Source organism: Falco punctatus, assembly GCF_963210335.1.
Source record: "Falco punctatus genome assembly, chromosome: 17".
Classification (NCBI taxonomy): Eukaryota; Metazoa; Chordata; class Aves; order Falconiformes; family Falconidae; genus Falco; species Falco punctatus.
In genome coordinates, this window is record NC_137597.1 from 1,304,016 (window position 1) to 1,320,949 (window position 16,934).

Below are 16,934 nucleotides of genomic sequence, written 5' to 3' on the forward strand. Positions count from 1 at the left end.
AATCGGAGGAAAAAGGTCTATAAGATTAGAGAAGAGGATGGGAACACCAAGTTTAGTGACAAAACCCAAAGCTCTGCTACACAGTTCAGGTAGGAACTATGAAAAACATGCCCTGTTGTGATACTTGATCCAGAATTCTGATATCCTATAGATGCTCAAAATCAGTTCTCATGCTTGGCTCATTAAAAACACCAAGCCATTTTCTTCCATTCCTTAGGGCTGCTGATGTGCACATGACTGGGAAAGACTCACACTTACTTCAATCTGCAGAAATAAAATGCTCCTTAAGGAGTGGGATTATACATCCCTAGCATAAATCCAGATTCCCCAGCATGTATCCTAATTCCATAAGGAAATCCCTAATTATAAGACACCCCAAAATAAACCCCACTGACACTGGCACAATAAGCATTATCACAAGTCACAGACTAATTGCAACACTCTTGCCTGAAATCCCCTGTACAGCACTACTGCCAGGAGTATTCATGACATGCAGGCATTAAGGTACCCAAACAAACCCTTGACAGACACCTGTCCCCAGTGGATGGGGTGCATCAGCTCTCCATGGGAACTGGGTCATCAAGGAACAGTCACACAACCACCACAGGAGCTGAGCAGTATTTCGGACAACAAAAGCAGGATGCTGCATGGTCAGTGTAGCAGAAACTGAGTCCCAGTTGTCCCTGCTGGTAGATAGGTTTCCCAAACCGTACTGATGTTACGCACACTTCCCACACACACGTCAGTGTGCATGGACAGGCTGCCATGGCTGGAGATACTGTGGTGTAGAGCCAACAGCTTCCCCTTGGGATTACATGAATTACAGCCCTCATTCAGCCTGGCTGTCCCTTATACACTCTCAGCCTTGCTGGGCACATCCCACCCTGATGTTGTCATAAGTGTCTCAGGTGGAGACAAAAAAAAAGCAAACAGCATTATAGACATCCTTCACGGTACTGAACAGAGAGGAACAGGTGAGTCTGAGTTCAAGGCTGGCAGGAGTCTGGCACAGCCAGCTTTCCAGGGCTCATGTTCGTCACCCAGGAAGAGCTGGAGATAATGACAGGGTTGGTGCAGGCACTGGTGCTGTCCTTCCCAAAAGCAATAACATTTCCCCAGGAAGCTATGGAAAACTCCACTGAGGGGCTACTGAGGAAAGGAGGGAGCATAAACACAGAGCATGTTCTGTCCTTACCCACAGAGGTGCCTGAGGAACAGTGAGAGCTTCCAGGTCCACAGAGGTGCAGGAAATGGAAACCAGCATCCTCCTCTCTGCTACTGCAGGCCATAAATCTAGAGGATGAACTCTCTGGCAAATGTTCATTAAAGTGCCTTTCATCACATCTCTAACAGTGTACATACGGCTTTCCACCCTACCAAACACTAAATTCAATAATTATTAAAAACAAAAGTAGAAGCAATCCTGCACCACTCCAGCTCCCTTCCTAGCAGCTGGTTTGGCCCATACTGGTGCCAGGCTGACCACCTTCAGGCAGCTCAGCCCTCTGCCAGTCGTTGGGTAACTGAGGGCAACCCTACTGCTCCACTGGCAGCACAACCAGCCTGGATTACCCAGTCCTGTGGACAATCAGGAGTCAGCTTGGTCTACATAAACCACTGCTGGTCAACCAGCAGAGGTGCGAAATGACTTCAGCAAGCCCAGAACAGAGGGAAGTTCTTGCTCTCCCTCCTCCACCAGCAAGAACTCATGAGGCTGCTCTTCTGCCTTCTGAACTAAGGTTTGGCAGTAAGATACCACACTGTCTGGATATTCCCTTCCAGTCGACCCTTTTTGAGGCCACCAAATGCAAGCATGGGTCTCCCAACAGCAACCGGAGGTCCTTGAGGTATTGTGATCTCTTTGCATTGGAGACAGGGCTCCCCCAGATTCCAGTCTTTGGAAGGGGATGTATGCAACTAAGGGAGTGAGAGAGAAGTTTAAGTCTGGGCCCCCTCCATGGAGCGCAACTGCTCCTGGTTGGAAGAGGTCTGGCTGCCAAAGAGCCACAGGCAGCAGCCAGTGAGTTGCACCTCGTGGTTGGACAAGGAGGGCTGGACTGTGAGTCCCAACGCAGTCAGGCTGCAGTTCTGCCAGTGTGGTAGAGTGGGTTGGCAATGCCCCCCACTCAGCTGGTGGTCCTGGGTCCCCTCTGACACACCAGAGGTTTCCAGATGGCAGCACATTTTTCAGGCACTGCCTGCAACAGCCTGAGTGAGCAGGAGGGCACAGAAGTGGTGGGACATGTTGAAAGGGAGGAGGACAAGGCCACACTGCATTGTGGGTTACACTTTGGCTGATGTGGGACGTTCCAGGCAGAGGCCCTCTGGGTAGCCGGATGACATGCAGAGCTGCTCTGGAAGCCATTATCAGGGCTGGGCACCTTTGAGGTTTTCCCTGCACGTCAGCAAGGCACTGTCAGGACACCCTGAAGGGGAGAGACAGCATGTTTCAGGGAGGATTTTGGCCCTGAGGGACCCGGAAGCATTGTCTAACAGGACAATGTAGAAGACAGTTCGTAGGCACTCTCAGATGTCAATTTTTCACTTGTCCAGCCCTCATGGCTGTAGATATGCAACTCCTCTGAAACAAAGCCAGTGAAGCAAGCACCCTACAGTATTATTTTTTCCATCTCATTGTTTTTCTACCAGTGCTGTGATTTCTGGAAGCCTGGGCCATGACTGGGACGGCAGCACTGCCACAGCCATGGAAATGCAAACGATGGGGAGCTCTGCATGGGATTGCAATATCTGGTACTAGCTTCCTTGGAGGCCAAAGGAAAACAGACATTTTGGAGAATGCAAGCCCGTCTTCAAGACCGAGACAGACCACACATCATCTGTCAGCTGACCTCAGCAGTTGCAGGTTACACCCTGAGCTACCAGAGGGTTAATGCCTTTTCCCTGCTCTCCAGTGACACAAAACCATATCCACATTTTCAAACAAGCTCTTCCAAACATGCCCCAAGAACCATTACTATTCAAGGCCTGACTGGGAATTTCCAGGCTAACTTACACAAGGTTTGCTGGTTTGAGCTCCTGGAAGCAAAACTGAGGAATTTCATCCTGACTTTTTGTCTGTGAATATTTTGTTAGTTGTAATTCCTGCTGGGTTCTTTCCCGTGCCATCCAGACCCAACATTTCTCCATACAGACACTGTGCTCCCAGCCCTGAATCCCCCATGCACCTCTTCCTTCCACCACAGACCCCAGGAAGGAGATGCTGGCTGGTGTAGGCACAGACAGTCCAGAGCAGGAGTATCAAAAAGACCAAACAGATTGGCCTTTGTTCTCAAAGTGAAAGACATTGTGATCGTCAGTCTCCACTGGCCATGGTGTTGCTTTTCCCTTGTATCATCTGCTGCATTCTACATGCATTCCGGGATGGAGCAGTGAAAGATGGGCAGACTGGCACAGAAGAAGGTGAGATCTGATGGATGACCTCAGGGAGGACTCTCAGCTACAAGAGACACTGGGTTTGATCCTAAACAGAGCGGGAAGCCAGGCAAGAGCATGGAGCAACTGCCTTGTGGCACCCCGCGCTGCCAAGGAAATGGCATAGCACACTTTACTCCTTCACGCTTCACTCAGCCACACTGCTTTCACGCAATGGAGAGCTGGCTGTCCTATGCACTCAGAGCCTTCAAGCATGAGTCTGGTAACGGGGTGTTCCCAGGAATGCAGTCAAAGCCACAGATCTGTCTGGAATCTACCTTGCTTCCAGCTGTACACTTCCCATACCCAGAAGAAGGAGAGGCACCACTTTGAAAGGTGATAGGCAGGAACATGGCAAAGAGGAAGCAGGCTTGCAAGAGGCTGAAGAGTTAATAGTTTGTTCTGATTCCTCTGGCCAGGACACTCTCCCACTACTATGGTGGTACGTACTATTCTGTTGGGAAACAGAAGTATTCTGCTAGGAGCTTTCCTAAACCTTGTATGAAAGCAATCTATGTTCAAAAACTCTCCAGCTATGTTCCAAGGCATACCAGCAAGCTCAAGATCCTTGCTCATGGTCTTCTCTTTACATTTATCTAGGATGTCATTGTACAAACAACTGTCAAGCTGACCCTTGGGAAAAATCACAGGAAAAGCTGAGTTCCCTTTATGAAAAGCCAACCTGGGAAAATACCTCACCCCAAAATCCTTCAACTCCCATCCTAAAATGCCTTGTACATCACCCTGAGAAAGGAAGAAAATTATTCTCTGCTGCAGTGTGTAGAGCTGGGTTTATTCACAGCCTTAGTGCAGAGCAGTAACCAAGCCTTCTCAGCACAGAATGAAAGTAATGGGCATTTCTCTACAGCATCCAACACTGTCTGTTAGAGAGACTGACACAAAGCTGGATTGGCGTGGCAATCTTATCTCTGCCATCTTTCCAGAGCTGTGTTTCTCATCTCCCAAGTCAATCCATAGCACGTGTCTTCCTTTTCTGGTATCCACAGCAACTCAACAAGCACAGTTCCACTTGCCACAACTGGTATTTCAGCACTGTGAAGTATCAAAATCCAGCGATGGCAACCTCATTTGCAAGTATGCATTAATATATAGAGACTTACACTGGCAGAACTTCAATGTTAGGAAACTGGAAGAAACAGGAATAGAACGATTTACTTTAAATTACAGCGTCCTGTCCTGATTCACCTGATATCATTTTGTCCATAGCTGTCATCCCGTTTTTGTTCTTTGAGACACAAGACAGCTATAGATAGTCTTGCATTCAGTGTCTAAAGTCAGATCTGATGTTTATGGAGGAGCACATGACAAGCTGAGGAACATGTAAATCTTCAGTTAAGAGCTGAAAGGTGCCAGTTCTGCTGTGAGAGCACTAAAAGGAATCAAACCTATGGCAAGAAGGTTCTTCTGGGACTTGATAGCAAGTAATTGACATTTTCTCAACATGCTGAAATAATCTTTGGATTTACAACTTTGTTATTGATGTCACGGTGTGGCAATGGCTGGGTAAAGGCTGGGATGCAGCAGCGCTCTTCATGTATATTGTGCAGTCAATGTTACTTATATTGAACTACTGCTAATATTGTATAATGCCATAGCTCCAAGAAGGGAAACAAGGCATGCTCTAGACAGGCATATTGGTGTCCAAAACATGGAGAGTAATGGGATGTCTTTTCCCCATAAAAAGTCAAACATGCTCTTTCATTTGCAGTTTGCATCACCAAAGATAAAAAGGCAGAAATGCCAGTCTGCCAAAGTACTTCCTTTGACAGTATTAAGCAACTGCTCATTTATTTATGACTATCATCACAAATGGACTCTGACAGTCAGGACAATCAGAATAATTTTTTTATTTATTGTTTTTCAAAGTGTTCTGAAATAAAATAAAATAAAAAATATAAAATAAAAAGCAAGGCCCACCAGGGTAAATGGAAGACATATTCTTCACAAGGAATAAAGCACTATGTTTGAAGGTAATGACTAACACCACATCAAAGACAACAACCTAAAACCAGAGAGGACTGGCCAACCAGTCAGCATCACACATAAATATTATAAGATCTATTTCTTTACAACAATCAGTTGATTTTCCTGAAGTGTAAATCAAGTTGACAGCAAAGCCATCTACAAGCTAAGCACACATTTTCCCCTCTTCCTGATGACAGCATTTTCTTTGCTTGGGGAGAGACTGGATTCTTTGAGGTATTGTCTCCCTTCCTTATCCAGCAGCCAGGGACAGTCTTAGAGACAAAGAAAACTTCTAGCCTGTAGGACATGACCCATGGTCCTGATTCACCCATTGTCCAGCTCAGGGACAACCCTATGCACCACAGCACAGTCCCAGCCTGCACGTCCAGGTTTTCCTGTCACGTTGCAGAGGGACAGGAGGGAAGCAGTGGAGATGCACAGCTGGTCTCACCCTAAGGTAACACTTGACTAGAAATACTGGGGGGGTGTTGTTTGCATATAACCAAACATACCTTTTAAAACTTACTACTGTAACTTTCCCAGCCAAGATGTACAAGAAAGCAAAGGGCCAGGAACTTTGTGAGTACACCCATAAACTAGTTCCTCCTCTCAAAAGCATCATCCTATATCTGTGCTTACACCATGGCGTGTGGAAAAAACTGATCCTGAATTACTGCCAGTCTAGGGATAAAATCCAGCAGCTGTTCCACACCACCTAGGAAGTGTTTGAGGTCAATTCTGAACAACAACAAAAAAAAGGGCTAGTTTCATTGTGGATGATTTCTTGAACCAGGGGAATAAAGGAGGATGGAACCAGATGAGTTGTGGCAATGCTAACTTTTCCTACCATCAGCTGTCCAGGACGCTACAGTCTTCAGCAACACAGCTAAAGTGACCCTAATTCTCAAGGAAAAAGTAGATGTGAAGTTGGGTTCAAATTTGCCATTGAGGTTAAAGGGGTGCCCAAAAGGAGTACTTGCTCCTACACAGTGATTCACAGCCAGGCTCTTCCTCTCCTTTGCTTTGCTGCCCCACAGTAATGGAGCCAGTTAACAAACAGAAAAACAATTGCACCAAAAATTCTGCAGTTGTTTTGCTCCAAGCCCTCAGGAAAAAAGCCTTTTATGCTTTTAATTTTTTGTTTTTCCCCTGCGTTTTTTGCCAATTGAATCAATCAATTAAAATAACCGGATTTTTTTCCTCGCCTACCTTCTCCAGCCCACCTCTGCTCTTTCTTCTTCTCCCACTCTCACATTTAGATCTTTATTTTTTCTATATATATATATATTTTTTTTTTTAAGCTTCTGGTTTGGAAAAATTACATAGCCACATTTTCACATTTCCTTTTGCCACCACATTGAAGACATTTGAGGAACACAGTGAAATGAACTTCACCCTGGACACACACATCTTCAGTTACGTTAGGGGCAAAAGGAAAAAAGACAAGAAGGCAAAGCACTTTCTGGTCCAGCTTTTATGGCTTGGCTGGTCTTTCTCTGCCTTGCTGTGACTGGCTGGTTGTTTGGATCCATCACCCACCCCCATCTCTCTATCTCCACTTTGCTGCACCACTTCTCTTCCTGTTCCTGCTATGTACACCCCTGCATCACCCCACGCAAAATAAAATAAATTGTAGGAAAACAGAAATAAAACTGTGCTGCAGATCTGAAGCTGCCAGGTGTAAGTCAAGTGAGCAAAGCTTTGAAGAGTCCGATACTCTCTTTTGACAAATGCTGGTGAATAAGGAACATCCCAGGGGCCCTGAGGCTTGTGGAGGACAAGTGTCTTGATCTGACTGTGAGGTCTTTCCTGCCAGAGCCTGTCTGAGACAAGAAGCATACGGAACGGGCTGAGGAGATCCATGCCATAAGGACAGTCAGGCTGAGGCCCTGCATGCTTTGCAGAGGGCATGAACAACAATGAGCAAATGCTGACTAGGCTGCACCTTGGCCAACACGAGGAGAACCTCCAGTTCCCAGGGGAGCACATGCCTGTCAAGCAGAGGCTGAGTTGATCCCGTTACTTGCAGCGTTGACTGTTCCTGTGAGTAAAGTGGAGCAGTGCCCCTGTAACTCTTACTCCCATCACACAACAGACAGCAGGAGCCCTCACCTGTTCTCCAGACCTCTGCTGAACCAGTGAATTGAGGTTAAGATTTCTGGACAGCCTCTTCTCCCTCAGGTTTTTCTGAAAATCCCAGTCTTCAAAGAACAGCAAAACACAAAGGCAAGAAGCTACAGTCAGACATCAGCACATGCTGCACCACCGCCTTCTTCATACTCCCACATGAGCAAGAAACAGTAGAAAGATTTTGCATCACAGAAGTTGTACTGCGCAAACAGTTGGCAATTCAGTATCTCCTAATCTTCCTTATCTGCAGACAGCCTACAAATATCTTTAGCAGTTAGTGTCAGGAGAGGGAGCAGAGAGAGCAATGCCACAGAAGTCTGAGGAGGCACATCATAGGAAGAGGTGTTTAAGAAGCAGACCTCATGAGGTCTCTGTTCCAAATCACAAGAACTGGATGCTGAATCCTCCCCCCAGGTCACTCACAGATCTTACCTCTCCCTACACAGCAACTCTGGCAGGAGGTATTTCCATTTTCAACCTAACTAAAGCTTCTGCCTTACCCCCCTCAAATGCCTGCAGCTGATTTCTGAGATTTCACCTTGTCAGATATCTTTTTTGCCAGCACGTTGCAGCAGCTTCCTCTGCCTGCAATATCTGGTGTGCCATTGTCTCAGCTGTGATCAGCTGAGTCCATCCAAGTCCCTTTTCCTCCTTCATAACAGTCCTTAATGATTGCTGTTAACAAAGCCTTGAGGAGTTCATAGTGAAGCGAATTGTATCAACCAAGCGAAAAAGACAAAAATATCAGCATATAAAGGTCTCCATTCTAAACTGATGGTCTTTGTTCCAAACACTGTGTCCAGGGAACCAATCCTCACCTCTTAATGCCTCCCATATGCTTAAAAGGAAGGCAGAAATTACAGCTTACCATGTGCATACCATAGGGGTGAGATGCAATTCACCTTCCAGAAACAAATCCTTCCAAGCTGAAAATGCCCTTTTTTACACTACATTTTTGCTCCAGTGAAAACTTCTTAAAGGGAAAATAAATTAAAATAAAATAAAAATAGATCCTATCAGAGGTTAGAGCTCAGAGAGGAATAGGGAAAGAAGAGGTTAAATAATGGCTGCTGAGCTGGATGAGATTCATCTTGCCAGACTTAGTGAGTCTGGGCCATTTCAGTGTGGGCTGGAGAGTTTCCAGATTTGAAAGGGAACAAAAAAAAAATGGACCTCAGCTAACTCCAGGCACCCTAGGTAGCTCCTGCTGGGTGCACACACTCTTCCCAGCAAGCTTGGTGCCACTACTCTCTGCCTTCTCCAACGTGGTTCTGCCTCTCCCCAACTACACCACAGCTCCACTGCTAGTCAAGTCCTGTGCCCAGATTGTCCATCCCACTGGCAGAAATATTTCTTGTGTTACAAAGCATATTGCATGACCCTTCCCAGACTACACTGCCATCTTTTGTGGATCACTTCAAAGTTTAGGGCCACAGCGACAGCCATGAGCACAGGTAACTTTCAAGGCGACAATAACCTTTCTGGAAAGAGTCTGAGCCTCCTACAGCTTTTCTCACTGTCTTGCATCAGACAGGAGAGGTTAACACCTGCAGGCCAACCCCACAAGCAAGACAGCCACGAAGGACAGGCATGTTCAACCTGTCTGACAAAGCTTTGTGGGGCCTCTGGGTGCACACATATATGTGATAGACCTTAAGGACTTAAAAAAAACCTCATAAAATAAATTCCATTACATTTCTGGCAGTCCATAATATTGGGGAACTTTTGTTTTCTGGTAAGGTCATTTTTCCTCACCGGCATGATCTCTTATTCACCAGAACTTCAGGGACACAAATTATAGCTTACAGAAACATAGCTCCATAAAACTTTAAAGCACATTATGACAGCAATCTTTCCTGCACAAAAGGCCACCTATCCATTTTCCACCCTAAAACCAACATCACTCAAAGCACATCAACAGCCCCATAGCATTATTACAGTAAAAAGAAAAAGCCTTACGGCTGTCATATTTAAACCTATAGTAGAGATAGGTGGGTATTCCCTTTTTATTCGAGAGGAAACAAGTGTCCAGAATGCAATATCAACAGAGAAGCCTTTACAGAAAAATTTTGCAGATATCTAGGCAAGATTCTCAAAGCATCAGCTTTTTCACCAGTGTACTTTTCAGTTTTCCTTCACTTTCATCTAGGTCTTTTTGTTAATGAACAAATAAAATGTGAACTGACATAGCTCTGTACGCCCTTGACCTTGTTTTCTAACATCAAAACACAGACTGGTTTAGAAACAACACTGTAAAGCATTCTGAGTTGCAAAACACAGCTAAAGGAAGTTTCACCTGGCTCTGGTGAACTACATAAAGATTCTGGAGCTCTATTCCTGCATGAGAAAGCCTGTAAGCAAAATATGAAGACATGTCAGTAAATACAACAACAGCAAACAGAAAATTTCTTAATGTCAATTTATGAGTTGCGAATAAGTTATACTATCCCAGATATAACAGCAACCAACCTGTCCACAAGATCTTGGAGAGTTTCTAGACAGAGAAAATTTAAATGTAAAAAAACCCTCTATAATATAGCATACAAAAATTAAAAATAAATGCTGGAGCTTTTATAGTCTTCAATAGGATGTTTAGATTAAACGAGAATACAGTCTTGTATGCAGAGAGATAAAAGCAACCCAAAATAATTTTGGTCAGACCAGCTCTCTGGAAGGCTCCAGTCTAATTCCCTACACAAAGCAGGACTAACCCCAAAGCAAGATCAGGTTGCTCAGCACCTTGTGCTGTTAGGTTCTGAAACCCCTCCAGGATGAGGATCTCACCAGCTCCCTGGTACCTGTCCCAGAGCTGTACGGCTCCAACGGGGGAAAATTTTGCAGCAGAATTTCCCTTGCTGAAATTTGTGTCCACGACCACTGGCCTTTTCAACATGCACCTCTGACACAGCCCCACATTAGGTAGCTGCAGGCAGCAAGATCTCTCCTTCATCTCTTCTTTAGGCTGAAACCCAGCCCCATCAGCCCCCCATCATGTGTCCTGTGCTTCAGCCCCCAACTGCCTCTTGGACTCTTATGTCTTTCTTATGCTTGGGGACCCCAAAATGGACACAGTACTTCAGGTGTGACCCCCTAAGTACCAAATGGAAATGAAAAAATGCTTCCCTCCACGTTAGCTGCACTTTTACTAATGCAGCCCAGTATGTGGTTGGCCTTCACTGCAACACCATTGCTACAAGTGTGCATGGGAAACTGTCAGAAATCTTGCAAAAGCCAGGGGAAACAGCACCCACTGACCCTCTACCCACACAGCCAGTCATCTCACTTTGGAAGGTAACTGGGAAGATTTACCTTTAGTAAAGCCACACTGACTGTTCCCAGTCGCTTTCTTGTCCTTTTGTGCCTTCATGTCCTTGGACATGGTTTCAAGGAGGATCTGCTCCAAAATTTCCCCAGGGACTGAGGTGAGGCTCTGTCATTTCCTGGATCCTCCTTTTTGCCCTTTTTGAAGATGGATGTGACACCTGCCTTTTTCATGGCAGTCATCAGGATCCTTCCCCAGCTGCCAAGAGTTTTCAGTGATGCAGCCAGCTCCCTCAGCGCCCTTCAGGTACATCCTGTCTGGTCTCACAGGGTCATTAAATTTCCTTAAATGACCTACAATTTTATCTTCTTCTAATGTACCTCCCTCTCTCACAGCCAGGGAGGCCATGCTAGTGAAGCCTGGAGCCTTTTCCATGTCCTTTGTCAAGAGGACACCCAACCCATTCAGAAGTGGACCAATGTTTCCTAGCTCCACCCCTGCACATTCAAGCAATGTTTCTATATTCCTTCTGGGCAGTCCATCCCTACTTTCACTTTCTGAGCACTTACTGTTTTTATTATTTGAGCTTAGTCATGAGTTCCCTGTTCATCCATGCTGGCCTCCTGCCATGCTTGCTTGACTTCTTGCAGATCAGGCTGGGCCCTTCCTCCATTTGGGGAGGTCACCCTCAAAGTTTTAGCAGCTTTCCTGGGTGGCTTTGCTCTCCAAGGTCAACTTCATTGCAATCTCACCTAACCCCTGAATACAATGATGCCTGATCTCCTGGTGTCAGAATCATTACTCTGCCGCTTGCCTTCCTTACTTGTCTCAAATCCACCAAGTCATAATTCCAGCAGCCAAAGCTGCCATCAGCCACCACATCTGCAACCGGTTCTTCCTTATGGAGAACTAGCAGATCCATCACCTGCCCAGCACTTACATAAAAAATTAAATGACCGTTAGACTTACAGTGAAGCGCTTTCTGCTTTTTTCCCCTCATCTTCTGACCTATGGAATCCCTGCTTGAAGCATCACAAAATCATGGAACTTTTGCATCAACTGCATTGGGGCCCTCATCACACTGGCTAACCCTAATACCAGAAGAATGGAATAAGGGAGACAAAAAGCTCCCCACAACCGCAGGATCTAATTCTTTGCTGTGTGTCCTCCCATCTGGGGACAGAGACCTCCTGGGCAGCACGCACCAGACCCCGCCAGGGAGTGCTGGGCAAACTGAGGATGTTCTGTGCACTATCCCCGCTCTGGTCCTCCTGTTTTAGCCTTTTAGGTACACCCTTGTCCTTCTCTTTTCACTACTTGTCCCATGTAATCACTTGGACTCCTGAGTCTGGCACTCCAGCCCTCCTCACCAGCAAGGGACATGCAAGGGACAGGGTATAGATTACACACATCATGGTATTCTAGGGAAGAGGTAAAGACTGAAGGTTGTTACTGAAACTGAAGATTTTGATTTGGGTGAAAACCTACTCTATAAAGATGAAAGCAAGTGAGACGCGGAGACATGTTGGATCCCACAGTCACCTCCTCACAAGCCATCAAGGGCACGCTTTCCCCTCAGAGCCCAACCACCAGTAGTGCAGATGTGAGCAGATGTCCCCTAAGGTACAAATGCATGAGCATAGGGAGCAAAGTCAGGTAAAAAGGGTTATGAAACAGAAACAGGGGTTAAATGTGTGGCAGAAGGTGAAAACAGGCTGGTTCCAGTGGCAGCAACTCTGGTGCGTGCTGTGACAGCCAGCAGGTGAGCTCTTCAGTGAGTGACAAGAGCACCATGTCAAGCTCCAGGTAAAGGAACAATTCCCAGATCCTGTGCCCACATATATTGCTCGGTGCTGTCGAGGGAAGGTACTTCCCTCATGGTGTGCAGACTTTCTAGTGCTGATGTCTGGGAATCCAACCTTGGGGAACAGGCCAGGGATGCAGGACTGTCACAGCACACCCTGCTATACAGCAAAAAGAACATGCTTCTGCAGCCATCCCACTGAGTGAGTGGCTCCCATGTCAAAATAGTGACGCTTCCTTTGACGTTTCAGATCCAGACTGGATAAAGTGCTGAGTAACCTTGTATTGGACACAACGTGACAATACTCAAATATCGCCCTGCCCAAATGTCTGGTAAGCTAAGAGGGACCATTAGCTCCTGCTTGGGTGCTTCAGAAAAAATACCAGGGGTCTTTCCAGCCACTCTCACATACACATACGAACACACACATGCACAGGGATTATACAGTTCTTAAAACACTGATGCTGGGAAGATCCTTTCTTTTGCAAAGCTGCTAGAGCAGACTTGGAGCTACTCTGCCCTCGCGCGGTGCGTGGGCAGTTCTGCAGTAACGCATCTCGCTGCATCTTTATGGCTCTCTACATGGACACACATCCTCATAACTTGTCATTGTATCATCCTTATCACTGTCTGTAGTAGGTGCTGTACTCATTTGCCTATGGCCTCACAGACCAGTCTGGAAGTACATCACAGATCACATCCAACACATGTCTATATCACACCCCAGAGACACTTGCCATTTTGAAAATGGGCATAAGATATCATTGGATGCTTTTTAAAGCACTTCTCAGGTCACACAATAAACATTTCTTACAATATTCCTGAAGACAGTACCCAACTCTGGAACCTTGATATCCAAAAGTCATTTTAAATTGACTCAAAGACCTCACCCAAGGGACAGAGCCAAGAAGAATTTGAAAAATCATCTGAAGCCCCAGCCCAGGAACCATTCTGTGACTCCTCTAAAAGCTGGAAAACAATCTGAACTACAGATCCAGCACACCAGAAACCACAGCCAAAGGCAATTTTGAAAATATATAGATCTAAGGCCCCACCAAAGTAATTTATCAAATGTCTCAGTGATCCCACCAAAGGGACATTTAGAAAATGCCCATAGGGCATTACTGATGAAACAATTGCGAAAATCATCAAGGCAGTTGTGAAGCTGCCCTGGAGTCAAACCATATGGATTTACTGTGAACATCTTGGTGATTCTAAAACTGCCCCAAATAACACCACATAGAAGGCGTTTTGGAAGTGATCTGTAGTGTCAAAGCACAGCCATAAACACCCCATTAAAAGGACCATAAAAAAAACAACTAAAAAATCCCACAAAGCATCTAGTATTAAAAGTCTTTTGTGTGATTTTTGGAAGCATTCTCATGGGAGCCTTTTGAAGGGATTTATACAATGATCCCTCAATTTTTTATGGTCCTATTTACAATGGCTTCTTTGTGGGGTTTTGGGCTTATTCTTGATAGCTCCTTGGCAGTATTTTCGGTCTCTTCAGTGTGTTTTCACAATAGCTCCATGATGGAGGTGGGGTATTTTTACAAGAGGCATTTCATAGATTTTTTGAGACAGTTTACATAATGGTTATGTAATGGTGTTTTGGGGGAGGACCAGAGATTTGATTTAAACTGTCTGAGTGATGTTGGATTTGCAAGTATTTTCCCTGTTAAGTCTACATTCATTGGAGCACAGCCCCCATTTTATGCCATGAAGAGCAAAGAGAAGACAATCATAATAACAGGATTTCCACTGCTGACTCCAGTTGCAAGGGAAGGGCTAGAACAGCCATACTGCAGACAGCTGAAGAAACCACCACCTTGCAGTTCATGGAGGAGAAAAACTGAATCTGCTATGAATCTTTCCATGCTTACAAGCTGCCAACAATCCCAAACTGATAATCTGTGATGGTCCATCAGTGAGCTAGGCCAACACTGACTCCCAGCCAGCTATCAGTCCCCCACAGAGAAAAATGTCAGCAAAGGAAGATGAGTGGGTTAGAAGACAGCCATGATGGGTCAGGTGCAACTTCTATTGGAGATGCACCTGATCATGACCCAGTAAAGCACCCAAGGCCCTCCATGTGATGCATCTTGTTGCTAAACTGAAACTAACCAGTCTTGCATCGTTGCTCCTTCTGAAAGAAGTGTGCCTGACGTGAGCCTTGCCCAGGATTGTAGCTTCTCTGACCAGAGACGGTAAAGCTCTGAGATGATAGTGTGGGGATTTCTGCTCAGTCGGGGGATGTGCATCCTTCTGACTCCTTTTCTGGGCTGCAGACGGTCACCATCACCTCCAACAGCACATCTGCACTAGACTGAGTCGTGTTTCCTTGCCCTCTGCCCTCCCTGTTCATGCTGTTAGCGCCCACACCCACATGACCCCTCCTCCCAGACCTGAGCACATCCTTACAGATGTTTGAAAAGTTCAGATCATGGAAACCATCCTGGCTTTGACAAAGGCCTTATATCTGGCTATGAGAAAGTCTCCCGTTTGACTCCCAAGTCTAAAACACCAATGACTTTGAAGGCCCATGCCCGAGGTTCTTCCTTACCCCCTCTAAGTCTGTCTTGGCTCTACATTTATGGAATATCACCAGAGGCTCATTGGAAGTCTCCCTTCCACAGATTTCACACAGCAGTCATGAAAAGACATGTTGCCCCAGAAAGACAGCTGCAGTCTTGTTACTAACCTGAGTTGGTTTCTGTTGTTTATATTTACGTTGCCTTCAGGTGTATCCAGCCTGGCTAATATCCAGGTAAATGACCTTGTGTCGCTGCACTGGTATGTTACCAGCCGGATGGATGGCTCCCAGCTTTCTTCATAGCTCCAGCAAGCCTCTTCCAGACATGAGAAAAAGTGACAAAACTGCTTCTCTGCAAAGAAAAGCAGAAGAGCATCATCAGGTTTTCTTCACAGACTTCTGTAGAGGGATATTGAAAGAGCATAAAAGGAAGAGTGGAAGGTATTGGGGAATATTTTGAGACAGCTGTGGGTGAACATGGACCACAATAGTGACAGTCACAATCCTGCTATCTCTTGAGGATGGAGCCCAACCTGGTTCCCTCTTCCATCACTCCCCTGACAGCAAGCATGAGTTTCTCACCCGGGGATCCAGTTGGCTTGCTCCACAGTAAAGCCAGATTGTAAATCAACATGTAAGAAGTGGAGGATCAAAGAGTTTGGGTTCTTCCACAATTGCAGCCACAATAATCTTGCCCATCCCAAATTGGTAAACCACTGCTGAAGAACAATCCGGAGCCGCCTGCTTCTGCTCCAGGCTTGAAGGAGAGCTTGAGTGCCCAAACACTGTCCTGTTTTTCCAGGAATGTTGATTTCTCTGATAAAAGAAATCACCTCTCCTTGAAACCTTGCCTTGTTTTCAACTGAAGAACATCCATCAGGCAGCTGGACTGGAAAAGAATAAAGACATTTCTTAACACAGGGCTTGCAACAAGAGTTGAAATGCAGTAACTGACTTTTTCTCCTAGAAACTGCAGCATAAGGATTGAAAACAGACTCATGGGTCCTCAGATGAGCAGCTTAACGCAATGCCTAGCTGAAGCCAGTAGGCACTTTGAGTACTGTAGCCTTTGAGTGCCTCTAGCTGGTAGAGGATTATCCTCCAGGGGATAAAGATCCTCTGGAGGATGTTCCCAAATCTGGTGGTGGCTTTTGTCAGTTTTGACCTAAGTGACTCACAGTCAAAGCAGTTCCAACCTTTCTTCCTCTGCCTTCCCCTAACCACTCCTCCTCCCATAACAACAGAGTTCTGTGAGGCCAGAAAGCATGAAGAACTTATCTATCATGGGACCACAGGTATGGGAGTCCTGAAAAATGGAAGACCTTAAGAACAAAATCTTTAGGAACAGAACCTTTAATGTAAAACATTTCCTCTGCGAATGAACAAGAAAGCACATCAGTCATGTTTAAAAGGACATTAGCTCTGTTGCATTTAAGCCTCCAAAAGACTTTTTATAACTTAAGAAGTATTTCAAATAAAATCACTTTGTTCACAAATCAGAATTGGTTTGTAATGCTTTTGCCTATGCTTAGGCTAAAGCTCTTATTGATCTGTCCTGGGCACATCTATTTTGTATCTCTAGAGTTCTTGCACATCTTTACTCCTCCAACACCACAGACTAGTACCTGCAGCTCACGCCGACACTGTAAGCTCCTGGGGTATACGAAGCAGACAAGTCTGGCATGGTTCTGCCCTACCTGTCTTTGATGCATTCTCATCTCTTCCAAAATCCATCTATCTGTTCCCTGAAATCCTTATGCCTCCCTATGATAATTATGCTCATCTCA

At 45.6% G+C, this 16,934-nt stretch overlaps 1 long non-coding RNA gene across 8 annotated transcripts in view; it reads right to left on the reverse strand.

Moving 5' to 3' along the window:
• Positions 1–16,934, reverse strand: part of LOC308054513 — a 113,480-nt gene that overhangs the window by 93,804 nt on the left and 2,742 nt on the right. For all 8 annotated transcript variants that reach the window (XR_013924134.1, XR_013924135.1, XR_013924136.1 and 5 more), the window contains exons 2-3: positions 15,730–16,036; positions 15,316–15,499 (exon numbers count right to left, since the gene is read on the reverse strand). This is a non-coding gene — a long non-coding RNA (uncharacterized lncRNA). The remainder of the gene's footprint in view (positions 1–15,315; positions 15,500–15,729; positions 16,037–16,934) is intronic.